This window comes from Vulpes vulpes, chromosome 9, assembly GCF_048418805.1.
Source record: "Vulpes vulpes isolate BD-2025 chromosome 9, VulVul3, whole genome shotgun sequence".
NCBI classification, from domain to species: domain Eukaryota; kingdom Metazoa; phylum Chordata; class Mammalia; order Carnivora; family Canidae; genus Vulpes; species Vulpes vulpes.
Window position 1 is genome coordinate 103,911,366 of NC_132788.1, and position 24,465 is coordinate 103,935,830.

The 24,465-nt window shown below is 46.0% G+C and overlaps 2 pseudogenes; both read left to right on the forward strand.

Annotated features, from left to right (window-relative positions):
- Positions 1 to 511: 511 nt before the first annotated feature.
- Positions 512 to 3,295, forward strand: LOC112909697 (small ribosomal subunit protein eS1 pseudogene; annotated as a pseudogene).
- Positions 3,296 to 3,533: 238 nt separating this feature from the next.
- Positions 3,534 to 7,079, forward strand: LOC112909696 (large ribosomal subunit protein uL5 pseudogene; annotated as a pseudogene).
- The last annotated feature ends 17,386 nt before the right edge of the window (positions 7,080 to 24,465 follow it).

A 24,465-nucleotide genomic window follows, 5' to 3' on the forward strand; every position in this document is an offset into this window, starting at 1 on the left:
CCTCTCCCTCTGTTCCTTCTTGTGCTCTCACTCTCTCAGATAAATAAATAAAATCTTTAATAAAAGAAAGAAAAAGAAAGAAAGACAGAAAGAAAGAAAAGAAAGAAAGAAAGAGAATGAAGCACTGATATGTCCTGGAATGCAGATGAAACTTGAAAACATGAGACTGAATGAAATAAGCCAGTCACAAAAGGCCACAGATTGTATGATTCCATTTAGATGACATGTCCAGAATAGGCAAACCTATAGAGGCAGAGACTAGATTAGTGGTTGCCAGGGCCTGGGAGTGATGGGGGAAATTGGTGGCTGATGGTTAAGGGGTTTGGGGTTTCTCTTCAGGATTATGAAATGTTCCTACATCGTGTGGTGATGGATGCAGAGCATGTGACTACAATAAAAACCATTGAATGGTAAGAGTGTATTCTATGGTATGCGAACTATATTTCAGTAAAGCCAGAAAGAAAGGAAGGAAGGGGAAACATATAAGCAGAGATCCAAGTGAAGCAAGGGGATGGCCCTGAAGATACTGGAAGAAGCACCTGCCAACCAGAGAGAACCTCATGAAGATGGGAATGGGCTGGCCTGTAAGGGGAATATGGCTAATGTGCAGTGAGCAAGGATAAACTCAGTTACTCTCGCTGATTTCACAAACACTCTGTGAATGACTCCTAGGTGCCAGACACGGTCTTGGGAGCTGTGAATATAGTGAAGAAAGTGAAGCTGAAATCTTAGCTTTCTTAACATTTCTGTTCAGAAGTCAGAAGTCAGACATTAAACCGAGAATTCCAGTTACCGCATTACTAGAATGAAATGTTCCATAAATTCATATCTTTTTCTAACTAGTGGCTTAAAAAAAAAAAAAGTAGGTGCCACAGCCAGTGTAGAGCCCAAACGAGGCTTGAAGTCACACTCTTGAGATCAAGACCTGAGCCAAGGGATGCCTGGGTGACTTAGCGGTTGAGCATCTGCCTTCAGCTCTGGACGTGATCCCGAGATCTGGGATCGAATCCCACGTTGGGCTCCCTATATGGAGCCTGCTTCTCCCTCTGCCTGTGTCTCTGCCCCCCCCCTCTGTGTGTCTCAAATAAATAAATAAATAAATAAATAAATAAATAAATAAAGTCTTAAAAAAAAAAAAAGACCTGAGCCGAGATCAAGAGTTGGATGCTCAACTGACTGAGTCACCCAAGTGCCCCTAATTAGTGGCTTTCTCCCTTTTCTTATGATAAGGCAACTCAGAATGTCTCTCTTTTCTCTTGAACTGCCCAAGAATCTTCAGGGATCCTAAAAACCAAATGTCCAAGAAACGGGAACAGAAAGGCTTCCCCCCTCAAATGGAAATTGGGTCTTATCTGTCCCATCCTGCAGTTCCTTCCCAAAACATACAGTGGCGCTATTGAAGACTGGCGCCCACAGTCTGACCAATGAATGATACAGACAACCTCCTGCATCCACCTACCCACAGGCCAATGCTGCGTTTCTTTGCAGGAATCAGGAAGAAGATTCTATTTCCTCCATAGCTTGCTATCCCCATCTTTGGTACTTACTCTCTTAGGTCTTGGGCACAAAAGCCGGTCATTAATTCACTTAACAGAGATTTGAGTGCCTACTGTGTGCGGTGCTCTGTTGAAGGTTCTGGCCAGGTAATGGTGAATAAGACAGCCAATCCCTGCCCAAGTGGGTCTAAACATAAATATTTGAAAGGCAAAACTTTAGGGGCAAAAAACCCAGATAGGAAGGGTTTCTTGATCAAAATATTAAGAAGGCAAACAAAATATTAAGAAGGCACCTGGTCGGCTCAGTTGGTAGAGTGTGCGACTCTTGATCTCAGGGTCATGAATTCAAGCCCCATGTTGGGCATGGAGCCTACTTTAAAAAAAAAAAAAAGACAATAAAAGAAGGATCAATAAATTAAACTACATTTTACAAAATTCTGTTTTTATTTGGGTCCTGCTTTGTTAAGAAATTGTTTTTCCACATCTTTAATTTTCTGGCCGTACAGGCACACATTTTTTTCCTTACAGATATTCTCATTGCTGCTCAATTTTTGCTGTATTTTCTTTCTCCTTCCAGGCTTATCTCAGGTATATCCTGTTTGTTAGTCTTTTTCTCAAATATGGTTTTATTTATTCTTTCCACTATTTTGGCTTAAAGATATGGTATTGTTTACCAGTTGGGGATTGAACCACCTGTGTTGAAACCCCAGTTATCCCATTTCCGAGTTGTCTAATCTTATGGGGAGCTTTCCTACGTCTGGGTTCCTACCTCACCGGACTGTTACAAGCGTATGTGCATTAATATGTTTAAAACTACTTAAAATTTGCTTAAAACAGCTGAATTCACTGTTGCTAATTTTTTTCCTTCAATTATTTCACCCTTCATTAAAAAAAAAAATCCCCACTCCTCTCTGCTTTTGTCTTATTTTAAAAATATATTTTTCCTTTTGGCTCCCTGAGCAGCGCCAGGGCAGTAGGCAAGAACAGTGCTTTAGGAAAGGCAGGAAAAAGGGATCCAAGAAAAAAGTAGTTGATCCATTCTCTGCCCAAGTGGGTCTAAACATAAATACTTGAAAGGCAAAACTTGATTAGTATGATGTGAAAGCACCAGCGATGTTCAATATAAGAAATATTGGAAAACACTAGTCACGAGAACTCAAGGAACTGAAATCGCATCTGATGGCCTCAAGACTTGTGTTTTTGAAGTGAGCCTTGCTGATCTGCAGAATGATGAAGTTGCATTTAGAAAACTCAAGCTAATTGCTGAGGATGTTCAGGGCAAAAACTGCCTGACTAATTTCCATGGCATGGATCTTACCCGTGACAAAGTGTGCTGCTCTGTAATCAAAAAATGGCAGACCATGATTGAAGCTCATGTTTATGTCAAGACTCCTGATGGTTCTTTGCTTTGTCTGTTTTGCGTTGGTCTTACCAAAAAAGGCAATACTCAGTTTCGGAAGACCTCTTATGCTCAGCACCAACAGGTCCACCAAATTTGGAAAAAGATGATAGAAATCATGGCCTGAGAGGTGCAGACAAATGACTTGAAAGAAGTGGCAATAAATTGATTCCAGGCAGCATCAGAAAAGATAGAGAAAAGGCTTTTCAGTCTATTTATCCACTCTGTGATGTCTTCATTAGAAAAGTAAAAATGATGAAGAAGCCCAAGTTTGAATTGGGAAAGTTCATGGAGCTTCATGGTGAAGGTGGTAGTTCTGGAAAAGCTACTAGGGATGAGACCAGTGTTAAAGTTGAACGAGCTGATGGATATGAGCCACCAGTCCAAGAATCTGTTTAAAATTCAGACACTTAGTGGTGACAAATAAAAAGTCTTATTTGTGAAAAAAGAATAAAATATTTTATTTTTTTAGGATCTTATTTTTAAGTAATCTCTACACCACATATGGGGCTCAAACCTACAACCCCAAGATCAAGAGTCACATGCTTCACTAAGTAAGTCAACCACTTATTTTTGTTTTTATTTTATTTTTTTATTAAAATTTTTAAAAAAGAATTTATTTGTTTGAGAGAGAGCTCATGAGCGAGTATAAGTGGAAGAGGAGCAGAGGGAGAGTGAGAAGCAGGCTTCCCACTGAGCAGGGAGCCCAACATGGGACTCCATCCCAGGACCCTGAGATCATGACCTGAGCTGAAGGCAGACGCTTAACTGAGCCACCCAGATGCCCCTAAAAAAATATTTTTAATTAGAAACTTATTTATTTATTCAAGAGAAAGTGAGCAGAGGGGAGTGCCAGAGGGAGAGATAGTCTTAAGAAGACTCTGTGCTGAATGCAGAGCCAACGCAGGGCTCAATCTCACAACCCTGAGATCATGACCTGAGCCAAATCAAGACTTGGACACATAACTGACTACACCACCCAGGCGCCCTTGGTTTTTGTTTTCAAAAACTAATTTATCAAGTGAAATCCTTAATTACTTCATGTTCAGTCTCCTGTTCTCTATCTCCCTCCTCCTCTCTTTCCCCCCTCCTCTGTTAAAAATGTCTTTAAACTACTTTTACTGCTTCTCATCGAATTTCCTTGTGGTTTCAGACTGGGTTTCCTGACTTCTGAGGTTTTGAGTATCTATTGTACATTGATTCACTCTTCTGGCTTGCTTTCCTGGAAATTGTTTGTATCCTTCACCCATCTTTTTCTAGGAAGCGGTGTGTTTTTTCTTATTAATATATAAAAGTTCTATATGTATTACAGAGAACAGATGCAGATATTTCCCAGGTGATGGCTAGTATTTCCATTTTCTTAAAAAAAAAAAAGTTTTATGTATTTATTCCTGAGAGACACAGAGAGAGAGGCAGAGACACAGGCAGAGGGAGAAGCAGGTTCCCCATGGGAAGCCCAATGCGAGACTCAATCCGGGGACTCTGGGATCACGACCTGAGCCAAAGGCAGATGCTCAACCGCTGAACCACCCAGGCGCCCCTCCATTTTCCTTATAGTGATTTTATTGCTCATCACTAAGTGAAACTGGGTAGCTACACAACTCTGAAACAAACTAGTGGTAAGATCTAGTGTCTAGGGGTGTCTGGGTGGCTCAGTCAACTAAGTGTCTGCCTTCAGCTCTGGTCATGATCTCTGTGTCCTGGGATGGTGCCCTGCATTGGGCTCCCTGCTCAGCGGGGAGTCTGCTTCTCCCTCTGACTTCCTATGAGCTCTCCCTCTCCCTCTCTCTCTCTCTCTCTCTCTCAAATAAATACAATCTTAAAAAAATATATATCTAGTGTCTACATCTCAGTAACTTAGGGTCTCAAAAAATAGCACTTGAAACTCATGGTGCCATGACATTTACGTGAATCGCACACAACTACACCAAGTATGTCTATTTAAGAACGTGTATCACACACATCAGAGTAGATGCCCATGATACAAAGAGGGGAAGAAGTCAGACATTAAAAATCAGCAGTGCTTAGAGGACAATTTAGGGTTGAGGAATGTTATTTCCCAAATACTGGGAGGGTCCTGCGCCTCTTCCTAGAAGTTCCCTTGTCCCGAACACAAGTCCCATCTTGCCTTCATCATCAGAAATGGAGCCCACATCAATAGACACTGACAGCTGACTTAGCAGCTGGATCTTACTGCAGGGCAGAATTTTCTGGGAGGACACGCCCTCCTTCTGGGGCTCTCCAGGACAGCAGTACTCAGGAGGGGCGTGGGCTCAGTGGGAGGAAACAGGAAAAAAAAAAAAAAGCCGCAAGGATTGCACAACCTCATCAGAATATGTTCTTGGGAAAGGATGTAGGTGGCATTGATTCGTCAGCCCTTATGGAGGGAGAAACAGTGAATGCATTTGGAGGAGCAGAGGTGGTTTTTCTGAAAGTGGTAGCATTGGAAGTAGGCGTGGAGGACTTGTCCGTTATTGACAGGAAAAGGAAGTGTCTGCCAGGCAGAGGGCACAGCCAAGGCAGAGGCGAAGAGGCAGGAAGATGGGTCTCTTTTGTACACGCATGTAGCTGAAGCTGTCTTGAGGAACCAAGAGCTGTCCAGCCTAGCAAGGCAACCAGAAGGCGACCCACCCCTGTCCCATGCCCAGAATTGACTGCAAGGGGAATTAAAAGGGAAGGGAGGTTCCTGGCATGAGGATGGCACTAGTCCTAGTCAAGGACAGAGAAGGCGGACCCATTTCCGGGGGGGGGTACAACATACGACCAGAGCCTGGAAAGCAATGTGGGTAGGGAACATTTGACCAGGGATTTGGAAACCGTGTTAACGAGTCTAGGAAGCACAGGGGAGGTGAAGCCCAGGGGAGGTGAAGACCACTGGAGGCATCTGACTCAGCCTAGAGGATCTGTGAGGGCTTCCTAGAGGAATGATTCTTGGGGGAGTCAGAATTATCCTGGAGGAGATGGGTGTACGAGAGAGTGTTCCCATTGTGATAGTAGCATATGCAAAATTTGGGAGTGAGGCTCTTGGAGAGGCTGAGACAAACAGCAGGAGTCCAGATCACACAAGGACTTGAACAGCAGGGACCAGGGGTTTGGACTAGTGTGGGAAAAAGGCAGAAGTCGCAGGATTCAGCTCCAAGGCTAAGACCACTCTGTTGCTTCCATTCTCTCCAGAGACTCGCTACTCCCCAGGGAACCTAACAGGGTTAGGGGAAAGGAGGAAAGGGGAAAGGAGAGGTTATGTATTGGTTGTTGCTGTTAGTTTTGGCTTTGCCTTTGTATTTATGAAAAAAATAATTAAGCACACACAAAGTATGCAGAAAAATAAAGACATGGAAACCCACATGATTTCCACTCAGCTTTACCAAGTTTTGGCTTCTTTACATTTTTCAGATCCTCTTCAGAAGAAATAAATTGTACTTTCTCTTCCTGTTCAGCACAGGGGATCAAGGTGAAAAGGAGAACCCCTCGCGGGAACTTCGCATTGTAAGCTCTGCCTCAACATCTGTGTGGAGAACAGCGGAGACAGACTGACCCGGCGGGACAGCCAAGGTGCTGGAGCCGCACACAGGTCAGTGGCCCCCCCGCCTTGTCCCCCAGAGTTGGATGTGCCATCAGATCCTTTGGCACCAGGAGAAATGAAACGATGGTCATCCACTGGGGGGGCCAAGGTAGAAGGAATCCCAGACAAAGATCTAAAGGTGCAGGAGAATGAGTTAAGAAACAATAACCTAAGGCAGCCCGGGTGGCTTAGTGGTTTGGCACTGCCTTTGGCCCAGGACGTGATCCTGGAGACCCGGGATCGAGTCCCACGTCGGGCTCCCTGCATGGAGCCTGCTTCTCCCTCTGCCTGTGCCTCTGCCTCTCTCTCTCTCTCTGTGTCTCTCATGAATAAATAAATAAAATCTTTTTTAAAAAAAAAAGAAACAATAACTTCTCTGATACTGGAAACTTTGATTTCGGGATCCAGTAGCGCATTGATCTGGGGATCAGATATTATGCAAGCATTGGTATGTACAGCCTGGACTTCTCTGGGCCGCCGAGTAGGTCAGGCTTCAACGTCAGACAAGATCAGACAAGGAGCGCAGGACAGGCTGCATAGGGCCAGACACAGAATCAGCAAAGAGGAGGCCAGGTGCTGGTTCTTGCAGAAGTACTATGGGATCATCCTCCCTGGCAAATAAATTCCTGTTTCTTTCATTCTTTTTTTTTTTTTAAGATTTTATTTATTTATTCATGAGAGACACAGAGAGAGAGAGGCAGAGACACAGGCAGAGGGAGAAGCAGGCTCCATGCAGGGAGCCCGACGTGGGACTCGATCCCGGGTCTCCAGGATCACGCCCTGAGCTGAAGGCAGACGCTAAACCACTGAGCCACCCGGGCTGCCCTAAATTCCTGTTTCTATCCAAAAACCCAACACAAAATTTTCAGTGGGAAAAAAATTGTGACTGACAATCCTGTGTAACTTCTCAGGTCTTATTTCTCTCTTTCCTTCTCCAAGGCAACTGCCCTCTCAAATGTGGTGTTTACTATGTTGAAACAACTTTGTGTATGTATTTAGACAAGGTATTGGGTGGTTTTGCATATCTGAAGTTTCATATGGATGGTACCATGGGCTCTGTGTCCTTCCACAATGTATTTTTTGCCTCCTCCACACTAAAAGATATATCTCTTCAACACACATTCTTCATTAAAATAAAATAAAATAAAATAAAAGACAAACACAAGAAAACAAGTCTTGGTAAACAAAGAACAGGATAAAACTTCCTTAATTTGATAAGCAGCGATTTCCGGAACCCACAGAACTGTCTTCCTGAAGAGTGAATCCTGAGAGCCATTTTTTATAAAATCAAGAACAAAATAAAGATGCCCATCTTGCTATTTTGCCAATGCAATGAGAAAATAAAAACAAATAAGACTTATAAATATCGGAAAGGAAGAGTCAAGGTTGACAGTGTTTTGCAGCCATGATTATTTATCTAGAAAGTCCTAGGGATTTAACTTCTGGACTCACTAAGGGTGAAGTAAGATTGAAGGGAGCAGCTTTCTTATGTCCTAGCAACGAGCATTTGAAAAGGAACAAGGAAGGGGCGCCTGGGTGGCTCAGTTGGTTAAATGTCTGCCTTTGATTCAGGTCATGATCATGGGTCCTGGGATTGAACCCCGTGTAGGGCTCCCTGCTCTGTAGGGAATCTTCTTCTCTCTCTGCCCTTCACCCCCATTTATGTGCTCTCTCTCTATCTCTCTCTCTCTCATTCACTGTCTCTCTCTCAAATAAGTAAATAAAAATTCTTTAAAAAAATAAATGAAGAATAAGTTATGACCAAGACAAACTGCCAGTACAAGACCTCCACTGATACTAATTACATGAGAAAAAATAACAACATCCAATTTAGGACACAAGATATCTGAATCATTTGGACTGAAAGCCTACTGAGAGAACTCTGAAGGTTCTACTTTGTGGTCTATCCAACCCAGTGTTCAAAGGCTAAATTTTTAGTGTAAAATAAGTTGGGTATTCTTCAGTATCCCAAAAAGATAAGCAAACCCAAGAAGAAATATGTACCGTGTGTGATATATCTCAAAATGTGTTTTCAAGAGCATCTGAAATTTTGTTTGTACATGTACCTTGATCATTTATAAAGCTACTATGATCTATAATTAAAGAAAATTTGTCTTACCATTTTAAAAAAATAAATGAAAAGGGATAAGGAAGAGGAAACCTATCCTCTTCCCAAGATAAGGAAAACTCTTGAGCATTAATTCTTTCCAAATTAATTTATAAATTCAGTATCACCTCAATAAAAATCCTAAAAAGATTTTTGATGGAGTTGTTTTATTGTGCTAAAAATGCACACACACATGACATGAAATTAACCATCCTAACCATTCCTAAGTGCACAGCTCAGGGGCATGAAGCACACTCACAGTGTTGTGCAGCCACCCTCATCATCCATCTCCAGAACTTTCCATCTTCCCAGACTGAACCTTTGTCCCCAGCAAACTGACTCCCCACCTTCTGCCCCACCTCTGGCTCACACCGTCTCCTCTCTGTCTCTGTGGACAGGACTCCTCTAGGGACCTCATAGAAGTGGAATCCTAAATAGATTGTTTTAGGTTTTTTTTTCATTTTTTTATTTTGAAAGAATTTTTGAATCACAGATGAATTGCAATTGATAGTACAGGGAGTTCTATCCACCTTTTGCTCAGCTTTCTCTCATGTTAACATCTTACATTGCCATCATACACTTGTCAAATAGAGGAAAGGAATATTGCAATACCATTAATAAAACAAATGGTTTCATTTATGTTTCACGTTTTCCTACTGATGTCCTTTTTCCTGTTGCCGGATGGCATCCAGGATCCCACATTGCATTTAGTCATGTCAGCTTCCCAGGGCTGCTGTGATAAAGGACCACAGACAGGGCGGCTTGCACACCAGAACTGTACCGTCTCACCCCTCAGGAGGCTGGCAGTCTCAGATCAAGCTGTCGGCAGGTTTAGCTCCTTCTGAGGTATGTCTCCCGTGTCCTCACAGGTCATCCTTCTGTGTGCATCTGTGTCCTTACTCCCTCTTTTTTTTTTTTTAAGATTTTATTTATTCAGGAGAGAGGCAGAGAGAGGCAGAGACATAGGCAGAGGGAGAAGCAGGCTCCATGCAGGGAGCCCAATGCGGCACTTGATCCCAGGATCCCAGGACCCCACGACCTGAGCCAAAGGCAGATGCTCAACCACCCAGCCACCCAGGTGCCCCCTTACCTCCTCTTCTCATGAGGACACCAGTCCATCCTAATGACCATCCTGATGATCTCATTTTAACTGAAATACCTCTATCTAAGACTATCTCCAAATTCGATCTCTTTCTGAGATCCTGGGGATTGAGACTCCAAAGTATGAATTAGGTGGGGGATACGTAGGATTCAGCTGCCAAGTCTCTGAAATGTCCTCCAAACTCTGGCAGCTTCCTGGTCTTTCCTCGCCTTTCACACTCTTGACAGTTGTGAAGAGTAGCTATCTGGCACTGTGCTGAATGGTCTTTTGGTTGGGGATTTTCTGCTGTTTTTTTTTTTCTTTCTTTCTTTCTTTCTTTTAAAGATTTATTCAGGGACTCCCTGGGTGGCTCAGCGGTTTAGCATCGCCTTCGGCCCAGGGCGTGATCCTGGAGTCCTGGGATCGAGTCCCACATCGGGCTCCCCTCATGGAGCCTGCTTCTCCCTCTGCCTGTGTCTCTGCTTCTCTCTATGTGTGTCTCTCATGAATAAATAAATAAAATATTTTTAAAAATAAAGTTTTATTCATTTGAGAGAGAGAGACAGAATGAGCTGGGGGGGGCGGTGCAGAGGGAGAGGGAGACAAGCAGACTCCTCACTGAGCCGGGAGCCCAGTATGGGCTGGATCCCAAGACCCTGAGATCACGACCTGAGCTGAAGGCAGACGCTTAACTAACTGAGCCAACCAGGGGCCCCTCTGCTGTTTTTTTCATGAGTAGATTAAGGTGATAGATTTGAAGAGAAGAATACAACAAAGGAGAAATGTTCTCACCACCTCACACTGGAAGGGAGGGTCAGTTGTGTGTGCATGACCATCACTGGCAATGCGGTTAAGGTTAACCTTGGTCACAGTGGTGACCAAGGAGTGGTGACCTGGTTAACCTTGGAACCAGCATCTACCAGGTTCCCCTGCCGTAGACTCATCATCTTTCACCTCCCATACTCTATTCCTTGCATTATCAACAGGGTCGACGTCACCCCCAGGGGAGCAAAAACAAAAATGAAAAATCTTAGGTGTTACAATGCCTAGTGTGGGCCTGACCTAGATCAGCCCTACCCAACAAAATCTTACCCCTTAATATTTAATAGGAGGAGACGATAAGGGAAAATATGTGAAAGGCTATTGTGGGGTGGGGGGGGGACAGTCTAAAAAAAAGGTTGATAAACACTGCTCTATTCCTATGAGATAAGTCACAAAATCGGCCCCACTCCAGGGGGAAGACAATTCCCTCTTGCCACAGAAAGCACTATTCAAAATGTGTGAACATGTGTTAAAACCACCACAGTAATTAAGAACTATTCTTCAGGGGGAGATGATATAAGTCTGAGGCCATGCAAATATCCTGTTTCTCTCGTTTAAAGTCACACTTGTTAAAAAAATAAAATAAAAAATAAAATAAAGTCACACTTGTTAATTGTAAGCATCCGTCTCTGGGTCTCGCTTGTAATTATTACCACGGTGTTCTACAGAGATCTCCTAAATCCTTCACTCCTTCTACACTTTTTTTTTCCTTCTACACTTATTTTTTTAATTAATTAATTAATTTATTTATGATAGTCACAGAGAGAGAGAGAGAGAGAGAGGCAGAGACATAGGCAGAGGGAGAAGCAGGCTCCATGCACCGGGAGCCCGACGTGGGATTCGATCCTGGGTCTCCAGGATCGCGCCCTGGGCCAAAGGCAGGCGCTAAACCGCTGCGCCACCCAGGGATCCCTCCTTCTACACTTATTAATTGGAATCACTTTGTGTGGAAAACCACACCAGTTCTTTTATTTTTATTTTTATTTTATTTTTATTTTTATTTATTTATTTTTTTCACACCAGTTCTTTTAAATCGGCTTTATGTTTTAGAGTGGTTTCAGGTTCACGGCAGAGTTGAGTTGAAAGTACAGAGCTTTCCCCGAGAACCTATGCTCCCTATGTGCACAGCTGCCCCCATTACCAGCATCCTGCGCCACTGGGGCACCTCTGTGACAATCGATGACCCCACACCGACACATCATGATCTCCCAGGGTCCGTAGTTGACATTAGGGTTCTTTCCATGTTGTACATTCCGTGGGTGTGGACAGATGTCTCATGACGTGCATCCAGCATTATAGTATCATACAGAGTAGTTTCACTGCCCTAAAAATCCTCTGTGTTTTGCCTATTCATCATATGCAGAATTTAAGAAACAAAACAGATGAACATAGGGGAAGGGGGAAAAAAAGAGAGAGACAGAGACCAGGGAGGGAAGCAAACCATAAGAGACTCTATTTTTTTAATGTAAGCTCCAGGGGCACTTGAATGGCTCAGTCAGTTAAGTGTCTGCCTTTGGTTCGGGTCATGATCCCAGGGTCCTGGAATGGAGCCCCGTATCGTGCTCCCTGCTAAATGGGGGGTCTGCTTCTCCTTCTCCCTCTGCCTGCAGCTCCCTCTGCTTGTGCTCTCTCTCTCTCTCTCTCTCTCTCTCAATCTGTGTCAAATAAATAAATGCAATCTTAAAAAAAAATAATGCATGTCAGCTCCATGCCCAGGGTGGAACCCAATAAGGGGCCTGAACTCATGACCCGGAGATCAAGACCTGAGGTGAGATCAAGAGTCAGACGCTTAACTGATTAAGCCACTCAGGTGCCCCCATTAGAGTTTCTTACTGATAGAGAACGAACCAACCAACGGAAGGTCGCTGGAGAGAAGATGTGGGGGGATGGGCTGGAGGGTGACGGGCATTAAGGAGGGCACATGATGTAAAAAGCACTGGGTGTTGTATGTAGGTGACAAATCACTAAATTCTACACCTGAAACCAATTTTACCACTTACATTAACTAGAATTTAAATAAAAACTTGAAATGAACTAATGCCACACACACACAAAAAAACAAAACAAATAGATTTTTAAAACATTTTATTGAAGGATCGCCAAACAGGCATCAAAACAAGCTTGACAAGTGAATTATCTGAGTTATAATAGAGAGGCTACAACTAGGGCGGGTAATATTTTGGGATCCAAGGATGGGGATGGAGGAAGCTTCAGTTTTCACTGTACGGATGAATATGTTTTGGTTCTATGTGCATGAATTATTCAAAACGTTTTTAACATTAAAAATTCAAAACCATGGTAATGTAAAAAAATCATCTTAAGAAGAATAATGAGCACTTTGGGTTTTTTGTTTTTTTTTAAAGATTTTATTTATTTATTCATGACAGATGAAGAGAGAGAGGCAGAGACATAGGCAGGGGAGAAGCAGGCTCCATGCAGGGAGCCTGATGCAGGACTCGATCCCAGGACCCCAGGATCACACCCTGAGCCCAAGGCAGACATTTAACCGACTGAACCACCCAGGTGTCCCTAGAATAACGAACACTGATGAGAAGGACAATCCCTGGAAGATGTCAGAACATATAATAAACTCGGCTTGGTTTCCCCAGAAGCAGAGGCTGAGACAAGGATTTGGTTATAAGTGGTTTATCTGGGAGAAGCACCTGTTGAGGTGTGGGAAGGTACGACAGGGAAAGGCCATTAGGGGGGACACTGATGAGAAGGGGCCTTACGTGAGCAACTGGGGCTGAAGCCCATCCGGAACTTCTGAGAGATGATCTAGAACACATGTCAGAGTGATCCCTTCGGTTGCACATCTGGTTTCCTGGGAAGCTGACTCAGGAATATAGCACAAAGGTTTGCTGTCATATTGTGATTTATCACAAGAAATACACATGTGGCACAGAGCTCCTAAAACCCTTGGAGTTTCCAAAGTGATGAGAGGGATAAAGGTGTCTTATGTCAGTGAAGTGACTTTTGGAAAGCCCTCAGGTCAGGTCACCTCAGGTGAGGGTGGTTCCCATTCCCAGTGGAGCCAAGCATGAGATTAGAGGATTGAAACTTTCATTCCCAGCCCCTGACATCGGAGGAGGGGGGAAGGATTGTGGGCCGAATCAATGGCCAATGGCCAATTGATTGATTAACTGGGTCTGTAATGAAGCCTCCATAAGAACCCAAGAGGACAGTGGTCTTAGAGCTTCTGGGCTGGTGAGCACTGGGAGGTACTGGGAGGAGGTGTGCCTGGAGAGAGCATGGAAGCCCCTGCCCCTTCCCATACCCTGCCCTACGCACCCCTTCCACCTGGCTGTTGCTGAGCTGTACCCTTTTATAACAAACTGGCAATCTAATAAATTTTCGATCTATGGTTTATAGTCGATAGGAAACCCAGCTGACCTCCTGGACTTGAGGTTGGCGTTGGAAGTGGGGAGGTAGTCCTGTAGGACCACACCCTTAACCTGTGGGGTCTGGCACTAACTCCACAATTAATAAGTGTAGAAGGAAAAAAAAAAGTGACATAGTGTCCGATTTGAGTTGAACTGTAGCACACCCAGCTGGTGTCAGAGAATCACTCGAATGTGTGAGGGGCCATCACCCCCACACCCCACATTGGAATTGGGTGCAGACTCGTCTTATTTATGAAAAAGCATCCTTGGGGAAAGCTCCTGTAGAAAGGAGGGGAAGTGTGTATCAAATTTCTACACCAGGCAGTTCTCCAATTCTGATGTCCTCTACCAGCTGCAAATGTGGGTCCCCAGGCTACCCACATTTCTGCCTGGCTGACTCCAAATTTGGAGGTTCCCATAACCCCCTCTCAGGTTTGGTAATTTGTTATAATGACTCACGGAACTCAGAAGACCTTAGGAACTGGGGACAAAAACCAAATCTCTTTTTTTATTATGCCACAGGAAGGAAGCAGAAATGCACAGAGGGAGACGTTGGGCCGAGCAGGTTGCAGGTTTGATAACTGCCTCAGCTGACCCCACCCACAGGAGCTCTGAAACCAGAATGGACCCCCATGTTGAGGCAACAATGTCCCTCTGCAGGAATGTGAGCCATGCCACAAAGGGGCATGACTCTGAGTCTATCCCCAAAGGGCTTGAGAGCTGACGCCTCTCTGCCAACAAACCTCCAAGCAGCTGGGGCAGCATGTCTTTTCCTTGAAAGGGCATTTGGGGGGCCCACCCCAACGCCTACCATGTCTACCATGCCGTTGAGGGAGGAGGGAGCTGGGGTACGTATATACCAACTCCTAATGGCCATTGGTCATTGGTATTCATTCCCTGGTACTTCCAGCCTCCACGATGAACCCCAGGGACCAGAGAAGACCCTCCATCAAGCGTGCATGCAGGTAATGGCAGGTGGACCTTGAGCAGGGATGTGATAAGGCTCCAGGGGATATGGCAGCTACAGAAATCGATCCAAACTGTGATCTTGGCAAGGAAGCAGGAGTAGATCAATGGAACACACCAGTCCCGATGGTATCCCATACCCAGTCATTTTATTAAGGTCCAAGGAGCAGAGTCCCAGAGCTACAACCTCCGAACTAAGGGAAACCTTGCACCATCACAAGAAGGACAGGAGTGAACCCATAGAGGATGAGGAATCTGACCGGGAAGAGTCCCAGAGCATTGTCAAGATCTCCACACCAGCAGACCCGGTGTATGGGGGGCTGGGGGTGGGGGTTGGGGGAGGAACCCTGGTGTAAACATGGGTGAGGTTCTACAGACCCAACAGAGGTGGGGTTGGGGCTACAGGGGTCAAGGACAGAGAGCAGCCTTCAGCCACTGGAACAGGAGGCTGCAGGCTTTCTGCCAAAATCACATTTGGGGTTACCCCTAAGTCCCCCAGTCTTCCCACCCACTGCTGGTGGGTTCTCCTTTGTTCCAAGACTTCACAAAGCTGCAAAGCCCGGACATGAGTCCACGTCCCTGGCCCACTGGGTCAATCATGTTAATAGCTTCAACTCGCTTGATGCTTTCACACCTGCCCTGTATGCATGTATTCTGGACAACCCAATGAGTGCCTGAGTCTCCTTGCCGGGGTCTCCTGCCTCCCTGATTGTTGTGCCCCTCCAGTTCTTGGAGGAGCCCTCCTCCCTGGGGTATGCATTTCAAGTACACACCAACCAATCCAGAGCCCGCACCCCCAACTACCTCCCTTATCAGGCTCTCATACTTAGGGCCACCATCGCCTGATTATGGATCTTTAAAAAAAGAATCCCAGACTCTCCAGCCTAGGGGCCAGGGAATGGGGGTGGGGATACCCAGGTAAACACCCATGTAAGGGTTTCAGAATCCCACTCCCACTTTATAGAGTGTTTCCTTCTCCTAAGACTCACCTGGGCAGCAGGGGTGAATCATTCACCCAGTGCCCTCTGCCTTCATGTTCCATGTCTGAGAGCCCCGTGCAGGTGAAGTGATTTTTTTTCCTTCCTTTTTAAGATTTTATTTATTTATTAGAGAGAGAGAGAGCACGAGTGGGGAGAGAGGCAGAGAGAGAAGTGGACTCCTCACTGAGCAGGGAGCCTGACGTGGGACTCAATCCCGGGACCCCAGGACCATGGCCTGAGCCGAAGGCAGCTGCTTAACCAACTGAGCCACCCAGTCTCCCAGGTGAAGCAGCTTCTCTTGGAAGTCTGCAGCTGTAGGAAGTTCTGGTGGACGTAGGGAAGTCAGGAGGGGGCTCTGACCCCCACTTTCTGGGCTCAGCATCTCTCCAGTTTCCTGGCAGCAAGCTCGTCTTTCAGTGGGACCTTACGCCTCCTGCCAGGCCAGGTCCCGAGCGCCTCTCACATCTGTATCCTATGAGCACGTATGTTCCGACTTGCAGACACATGCACACAACTGGTCTCTCACCACACACACCTGGTAATACTGCATGTTTGTGTGTTCTTACATGTGCCAAGCATGTACCCATGCGTTGACTCACGCCTGGGTTTGACGTGCTGGAGTCAAATCAAGCCAGGTCCCCACCGCGTATCTTGTCAGCTCCGCAGTGACGGCATCATGTGAATGGCTTGAGATCAGCCACAGTGGCAGTACGTATGCCAGGGAAACTGGCCAACACTCCAAATCAGGACTTATCCCCCCCTCCCTCCAGAGAGCTAAGTGTTAGCCATTTGTCAGGACACCACCAGAGCTTATTTATGTTTTACGTGTCCCCCAGACCCAGGTGTCCAGATCTCATTTGTACCTCCTTGCAGGATGCCTGGTTCTTATCCTCCCCCCCCCCCCACATGAGGCAGGCAGTCTCTCTTCCAGAAAATCTCATCTGGCTCTCTTGTGCCCAGTGGACCAGTGGCCAGGGGCTTGCCCCAGGTCAGGCTGACTCCCTGGACAGATGCACCTGCTCCCCGGCACTTTCGGTAACGAGTCGGGCCCCCACTTCCTGGCAGGCAGTGACAGAGTCGTGTTAGTTCTGTTGGGAGCTGAAGGAGTAACAGTTGCCTCGGAAGAATGTCCGCTCCCAAGGATGGGGCAGGTGGCAGGGCTGGGACTCAGCTTGAGATGCCCCTAACCCCACGTCTGCCCACTCTTCAATCCCCTGAGGGTCGGGGGGGGGCCCTCCTTGGTTCTCCATGCCCAACAGCTCGTCCCCCTCCCCCACTTGCTACCCTCCCCCAAGCCCAGGAGAACTAGGAGTCCCGGCCCCATATCCTCCAGACTGGGAGAAGTAGGGAGCTCAGAATGAGAGACTGGTTTAATTTAGTGCCTACTGTGTGCCCCTGGGAATACCAAGGGGAATCATCCTTGTCACTCTGTGTTCCTAGCTGAGAGAGGGACGGTGACTCAAGCAGAGTCCCACCACACCCACAGCACACCAGAGACCCTTCCAGAACCCCCAGGACCCTGGTGCCTGGCCGGTCACCAAGTCCAGCCTTCAGCTGGGTCAGTTCTTCATGGATCTCCTGCTTCAAAGGCTCTAGCTTCTGGGACCTGGGACCCTGAAGATTGTGCCAAAAAAAAAATCTGTGGTTATTAAACATCTGCTGTGTGCATGCCCTGCACAAGGCCCTTGGAGACATTGTTGCTCAGTCAAGATCTTGGTTAATCCTTTCTGAAGATGAGGAAGACGGTGGATGAAATCTGCACCAGAGATCAAGAGTCAGGAGTCCTCTTGTTCCTCCCCCTCCCCCTCCTCCCCTGCAGCAGAGTGGGGAGGGACTGTGGGAGAGGCCACCAAGCAGGGCAGCTGACCAGGTCCTCCAGGTAGAGGACCCAAATCTTGGCTTTTAGCCCTATCTCTTTCTGGGAACTAGCCCCCCACCCAGGCAATGTCTGCACCCTGGGAGTCCTTGACCTTGGACATCTGTACCTGACCTTGGAAGAGGATGGCCACCAGAAGCCCAATGAAGAGCACGAGATGGAAAAGCAGCAGCCCCAAGGAAGCCTGACTGTGGCCCAGACATCCTGAGAGAGAGAAGGAGGGGTGATTCCAGCACACTTGTGTTCCTGCCTCAGCCTGTTCCATGGAAGCCTGTGCCCCAGACCCCACCTCCCAGGACCCAAGAGTCTGGCAGTGGTTGTAGCTACTCCGTGCCCTAACCCCGTTGTACCTGTGAAGTTCTGGAAACTGAATTGTTGAATCCAAAGTCTGTGGCGGAAAGTGGTCCCACTGGTTATCAGCTCTTCCTCCTCTGAAAGGGTAGAGAAGCAACTTAGAGTCTGTGCAAGCTGACACCAGAGTGGGCCACCTCCTTACGCCCTCCCCAAGACCCCAGAGTCCCAACCCAGCCTTGCCCATAGTGTCCGGCCGCCATGCCATCTGTTCCCAGGAGTCACACATGTCTACCCACTGCTCCCAGATGCCTTGTTCAGGACTCCTGGGGACCACAGCTCTTCTTTCTCACCCTGTGATGCTCACTTCTGAAACCTGCTTTCACTCAGGCACCAGGCAGTGACATATCACCGGAAAAGGCTGAAGAGAGACACGAAATGAGATGGGCTGGGCCTTCCAGGAATTCCAGGAGGTAGCATGGGGTGGTCTGGGGTCGACAGGAAGGAGGGCTGGTCCACTTGCGGCATGGCCAACTCTTGGGATGCTTTGGATGAGATGCAGCAATATGGAAAGCAGGGCTAATTTGTTATGCTTCCTTCACTCAGGGCAGAGGCGGGCATCACCCCATCATCCAGGAACCACCATCCCCCTCTGACATCCACTCTGCCTTCATGGCTTGCCGATGGCCTCATTGATGGTGATTTCTGAAACTGTGTTTGGGAGCTGGTGCTGGATCACAATTGTTACATTTATTTAACGCCTACTACAGTGGGGCACTTTTCTGCTAAGTACTTTATATATGGATTGATGCAGTCTTTCTGCACTGGCATGGATAATATGACCAGCATGTTACAGAAAGGGTAAACTGACGTAGCCTGGTGGCAGGGGGTGGGCCATGAAGACAGTGTCCAGGTCCAGGAGGGGGGGGGGTAACGCTGTAAGCCAGGACTCAGGTCCCTCTGGGGTTCCCTGTTCAGCTGTCTGGTGGCCTCTCCCATGGTCCCTCCCACCTCTGGTGCAAGGGAGGAGAGAGGAGCGGGAGGCCGCCCTGGGATCCTAGCTCCCTGGCCCTCCAGCAGCTGCTCTCTCTGCAGGATCAGTTTCCTCAAATGCAAATGATTAGACTGTCAGGAGCTGCACTGTGACCCCAGGGTTGGGGGTGGCATCCACCACCCAATTTGATGGGTGATTGTATTGCGCAATACAAGAGACACCGCAGGCAGCTATTTATTTTACTATTATTGTTTAAATTTTTTTTCCAGGGGCACCTGGGTGGCACAGTCAGTTAAGAATCTGGCTCTCAGTTTCAGCTCAGGTCATGATCTCAGGGTCATGAGATCAAGCCCCAAGTCCAGCTCTACATTCCACGGGGGGCGGGGGGGAGGTGTCTGCTTGAGAATCTCCCTCTGCCCCTCTCCTGCCCCAACTCTCTTGCTCTCTCTCTCAAAAATAAATAAATCTTTAAAAAACTTTTCTCGGGTTTCATTGAGTTACAATAGGTGCATCACATTATGTTAGTTTTGGGTACACAACGTAATGATTCCATGTATGGATATATTGCAAAACGATCACCACGGTAAGTCTAGTTCCATAGTTAACCCAGTTACAAATTTTCTTCTCATGATGAGAATTTTGAAGATCTGCTCTCTTATGAATGTCTTCTAGGGTTCCAATTTCTCCACATCCTTGACAACACTTACTACGATCTCTTTTATTCCAGCCATTCTAGTGGGTGTCAAGGGATAGCTCATTGGGGTTTTCATTTGCATTTTCCTGGCGGGGGACACTTATTAAAAATGCAGATTCTGAAAAAAAAAAGTAGATTATTTTTTTTCTTTCAAGACTTATTTAAATTCAAGTTAGTTCATATACAATATAGTTACTGGGGTAGAATTCAGTGATTCATCACTTACATATAACACCCAGTGCTCATTACGTCCTTAATGCCCATCACCCACTCACCCCATCCCCCCACCTGCCTCCCCTCCAGCAGCCCTCAATTTGTTTCCTATATTTGAGTCTCTATGGTTTGCCTCCCTCTGTCTTTATCTTATTTTTATTTTTCTTTCCCTTCCACTATGTTCATCTGTTTTGTTTCTTAAATTCCACATATGAGGGAAATCATATGGTATTCTTAACCCACTCCCAAGAAAGTCCAATTCAGTAAGTTTGGAAAGAGGCCCAGGAAAAACAGGGGGTGGGGGAGCAGTCATTTCTTTTCTGATAACTAGATTTAACTTCTCATGCAAGCCCCATTTCGTCCTGGTGAGTCAACCTGTCATCACAATTGAACACATATTCAGCCCATAACTTGGGATGGAGACTGTGGAAGGTACAGGTGACCAGGCATGGGGTGCTTAGCAGCATCTGCGGGCTCACTCTGAAACAGGACTTTCTTACCTGAGCCAATTAATCTTTTTTTTTTTCATTTGTTTGTACTTGTTTGTATTGTTTCCTCTTACTTACAACTAGACACGTCCTGACTGATACACACCCTTACAGCTGAAAGGGACAAAGCCGGTCCTAAGCTTTGAACAAGGAGATAATTTTAAATCCCTGCCCTTCAGAAAGGGGTGAAAGGCAGGTGCCTTAGTCTTCTCAAGCTGCTATTTTTAAAACACCATAGGGGCGCCTGGGTGGCCCAGTCGGTTAAGCCTCCAACTCTTGGTTTCAGCTCAGGTTGTGATCTCAGGATCATGAGATCCAGTCCCGTGCTAGGCTCCCGACTCAGCGCAGAGTCGACTTGAGATTCCCTCTCCCTCTACCCCTCCCTCTGCACTCGTGAGCACTCTCTCTCAAATAAATAAATAAATAAATAAATAAATAAATAAATAAATATTTTTAAAAAGATTTTATTTATTTATTTATTTATTTATTTATTCATGAGACACACACACACACAGAGAGAGAGAGAGTGAGAGAGAGAGAGAGGCAGAGGCAGAGGCAGAGGGAGAAGCAGGCTCCATGCAGGGAGCCCGATGTGGGATTCGATCCTGGGACTCCAGGATCTTGCCTTGGACCAAAGGCTAAACCGCTGAGCCACCCAGGTGTCCCTAAATAAATAAATCTTAAAAAAATACCATATACTGAATGACTTATAAACAACATAGTTCTGGAGGCTGGAAAGTCTAATATCAAGATGTTGGCAGATTTGGTTCTTGGTGAGGTTCCTCCTGGCTAGCAGATGGCTGCCTTCTTGTGTCTCTCATGAAGGGGAAAGGGAGCTCTGGTGTCTTTTCCTCTTCTTAGGAGGGCTCTAATCCCATCACAAGGGCCTCACCCTCATGACTTCATCTCGACCCAGTTACCTCCCAAAGATCCCACCTCAAAATAATGTGCCACTGGACTTTGGAACTTCAACATATGCACTGGGGTGGGGGGCAGAAATAGTCCATAATAGCATGTGAATGATGGCCATGTGTGCTTTCATTGGGAATAGATAGCAAAGTCCTTTAAGCTAGTCTCTCTGCCCAGAGGGGTGTAGAAATTTCCATCTGATTTTGACAGGAAAGGATAAGGTCAAGAGACAACTCCCAAGTAACAAGCCGGTAGATGATATCCATCATTGATAACTCGAGAAGAATCTGATAGATCTATTACCAAGAAGCATAGTTCTGGCCACACGGTCAGTCATGTGACCATGAACTTCCCACGTGACTTCCCAGCTTTTCCACATTTGTCAGGAGTCTGTCATTTTAAGGATGCTGAGTGATGGATCCAACATTCTCATAGATCCCCAAATGGAAAGACCAGAACAGAAGAGATTTAGTGATGTTGTTAATTTCCTTTGAATTGGGATAAAATACACATAATATAAATTTGACTTTTTTTTACCACTTTACAGTGTACAATTCAGTGGCATTAAGCACATTCACAATGTTATGCAACCATCTGCACTCTCTTGTTCCAGAACTTTCTCATCACCAGAAAGAGGAAATCCTGGACCGATTAACAGTTACTCCCCACCCCCCTCCCCTATCCCCTGGCAACCAGGAATCTGCTTTCTGCCTTTATGAAGATTTGTCTACTTTGGATATTTCACATATGTGACCTTTTGTGCCTGGCTTCTCTCTCTGAGTGTAATGTTTTCCAAATCCATCTATGTTGTAGCAGGTGTCGGTGCTTAGTTCCTTTTTATGACTGAATAATACCCCATTGTATGAGTAGACCACATTTTGTTTATCCGTTTATCGGTTGATGGACATTTGGGCTGTTTCCTCCTTTTGCCTATTATGAATAGTGCTGAATTATTAGCTTTTATTTAACCTTTCCTTAGTACCCTATGTATCTAGTAAAAGCAGTTGTGCTTACTGATGCCATAATCTCCGTTGTTCTCATGCCATCCTCCACTGCAGACCCCCTCTTGTTCAGCTGTGGTCAAACCTCAGGCTGGCAAATAAGTTTTATTCAACTGAGAGTTCTCCATAAGCTTAGAAAAATGCTACCAATGCTACTCTTGTCTTTTGGAGTTAGCAACATTTCATTTGTATTGGAACAGATATGAAAAATCTCAAGAGTGTCCCACCATGGGGAGATCTACCTGTTTCCCAAATATCCCTTCCCAAAGCAACACAAAAAAGGGATAAAGCAAGCTATGGCATAGCTTGAACACAGAGAATGCCATAACGTAAAAGGATCATGAAAAAAATTGAAGAATCATGGAATTGAAGCATGAGATGCCCCACCCTTGTGCTCCAACCCCGAACCAAAGGCAACAGAGAAAAACCACAGCGGGTACAAAAATCGGAAACTAGCAAAGCAATCTAAGGTTGATCTAGGACTAGTTCCGGAAAGATGAAGCTTACCCTAAGTCTGAAAAGGCTGCAATGATGTCTGAGTGAGTCAGTGTGTGGATTCCAGAAAAAGGAATTGATTAAAGGAACAGTCTTCAAAGTGCATAGCTTCTGGGGAAAGGAAAAGAAAAAAGGAAGAGAAAGCTCCTTGACAGTGTGGTGGTGAAGAGGAATGGAAGGGGCAAATGTAAGGCCCTTCAATACAAAAGAAAACTAGGGAATTGGAGGCCTTTCCACCTGTTTCTGCCAGTAATCTAACACTAAATTACGTTGACTTGCTGCATTGACAGACGAGGGCGCCATTGAGCTGCATAGCTCGGAGACAGAGCCCGGGGACGGGAGGGGGGGGGGGGGGGGACTAAAGGAACATAGTGAGTCCACAGAGAGTAATTGTAAAAAATCCAGGAAATGAAAATCCACATAAATGGACGAAGGAAAAGTACCCTAGAAAGGAGTTGAGACGTAGAAGAAATTGTAGGTCAACACTCCAAACAGAATTCAATACTGTATAATCAAACAAGCATTTGCCTTAAAAAAAAAAAAAAAAAATCTACATATCAAAATTCAGGGGTGCCTGTGTGGCTTGGTTGGTTAAGCACTGGACTCTAGATTTCAGCTCATGTCATGATCTCAGGGTTGTGAGACGAACCCCAAGTTGGGCTGTGTGCTGGGTGTGGAGCCTGCTTAAGATTCTCTCTCCTTCTTCCTCTGTCCCTCCCCCATTAACGAGCTCTCGCACTCACTTGTGCTCTGTAAAACAAAACAAAACAGAAAACAAACCCTAAAATGCTGACATGGGCGGGGATAAATGACGGAAGAGTCCAACCAGCTCAGGAAAGAAAGGGAATAAAAAAGGCAATTTTTTTTTTTAATTTTTATTTATTTATGATAGTCACAGAGAGAGAGAGAGATGCAGAGACACAGGCGGAGGGAGAAGCAGGCTCCACGCACCGGGAGCCTGATGTGGGATTCGATCCCGGGTCTCCAGGATCGCGCCCTGGGCCAAAGGCAGGCGCCAAACCGCTGGGCCACCCAGGGATCCCTAAAAAAGGCAATTATCTCAGATATATAGAATAAATTGTAAGGTACGCAAGAGAGAATAGACTTCATAAAAAATTTGATAAAGGGCAGTGGAGGACAACCTGGGTGGCTCAGCGGTTGAGTGTCTGTCTTCGGCTCAGGGTGTGATCCTGGAGACCCAGGATCAAGTCCCACATCAGGCTCCCTGCATGGAGCCTGCTTCTCCCTCTGCCTGTACCTCTGCCTCTCTCTCCCTCTCTCATGAATAAATAAGTAAAATCTTAAAAAAAAAAAAGAGCAGTGGAGAGAGTCAGGAAAACAACAAAGAATAATAATGACACCAAGATAGAAGTAAAATAGGGCCAAGTTTGGGCACCTGGGTGGCTCAATTAGTCAAGCATTTAACTTTGGCTCAGGTCATGATCTGGGGGTCCTGGGATTGAGCCCTGCATTGGGCTCCTACTCGGCAAGGTGTCTGCTTGTCTCTCTCCTCTCCTTCTGCTCTTCCCCTGCTTGTGCTCTCTTTCTCTTTCATGTAAGTAAATAAAACCTGGGATGCCTGGGTGGCTCTCAGCAGTTGAGTGTCTTTGGCTCAGGGTGTGATCTCAGGGTCCTGGGATGGAGTCCCGCATCAGGCTCCCTGCATGGGGTCTGCTCCCTCTGCCTGTGTCTCTGCCTCTCTCTGTAT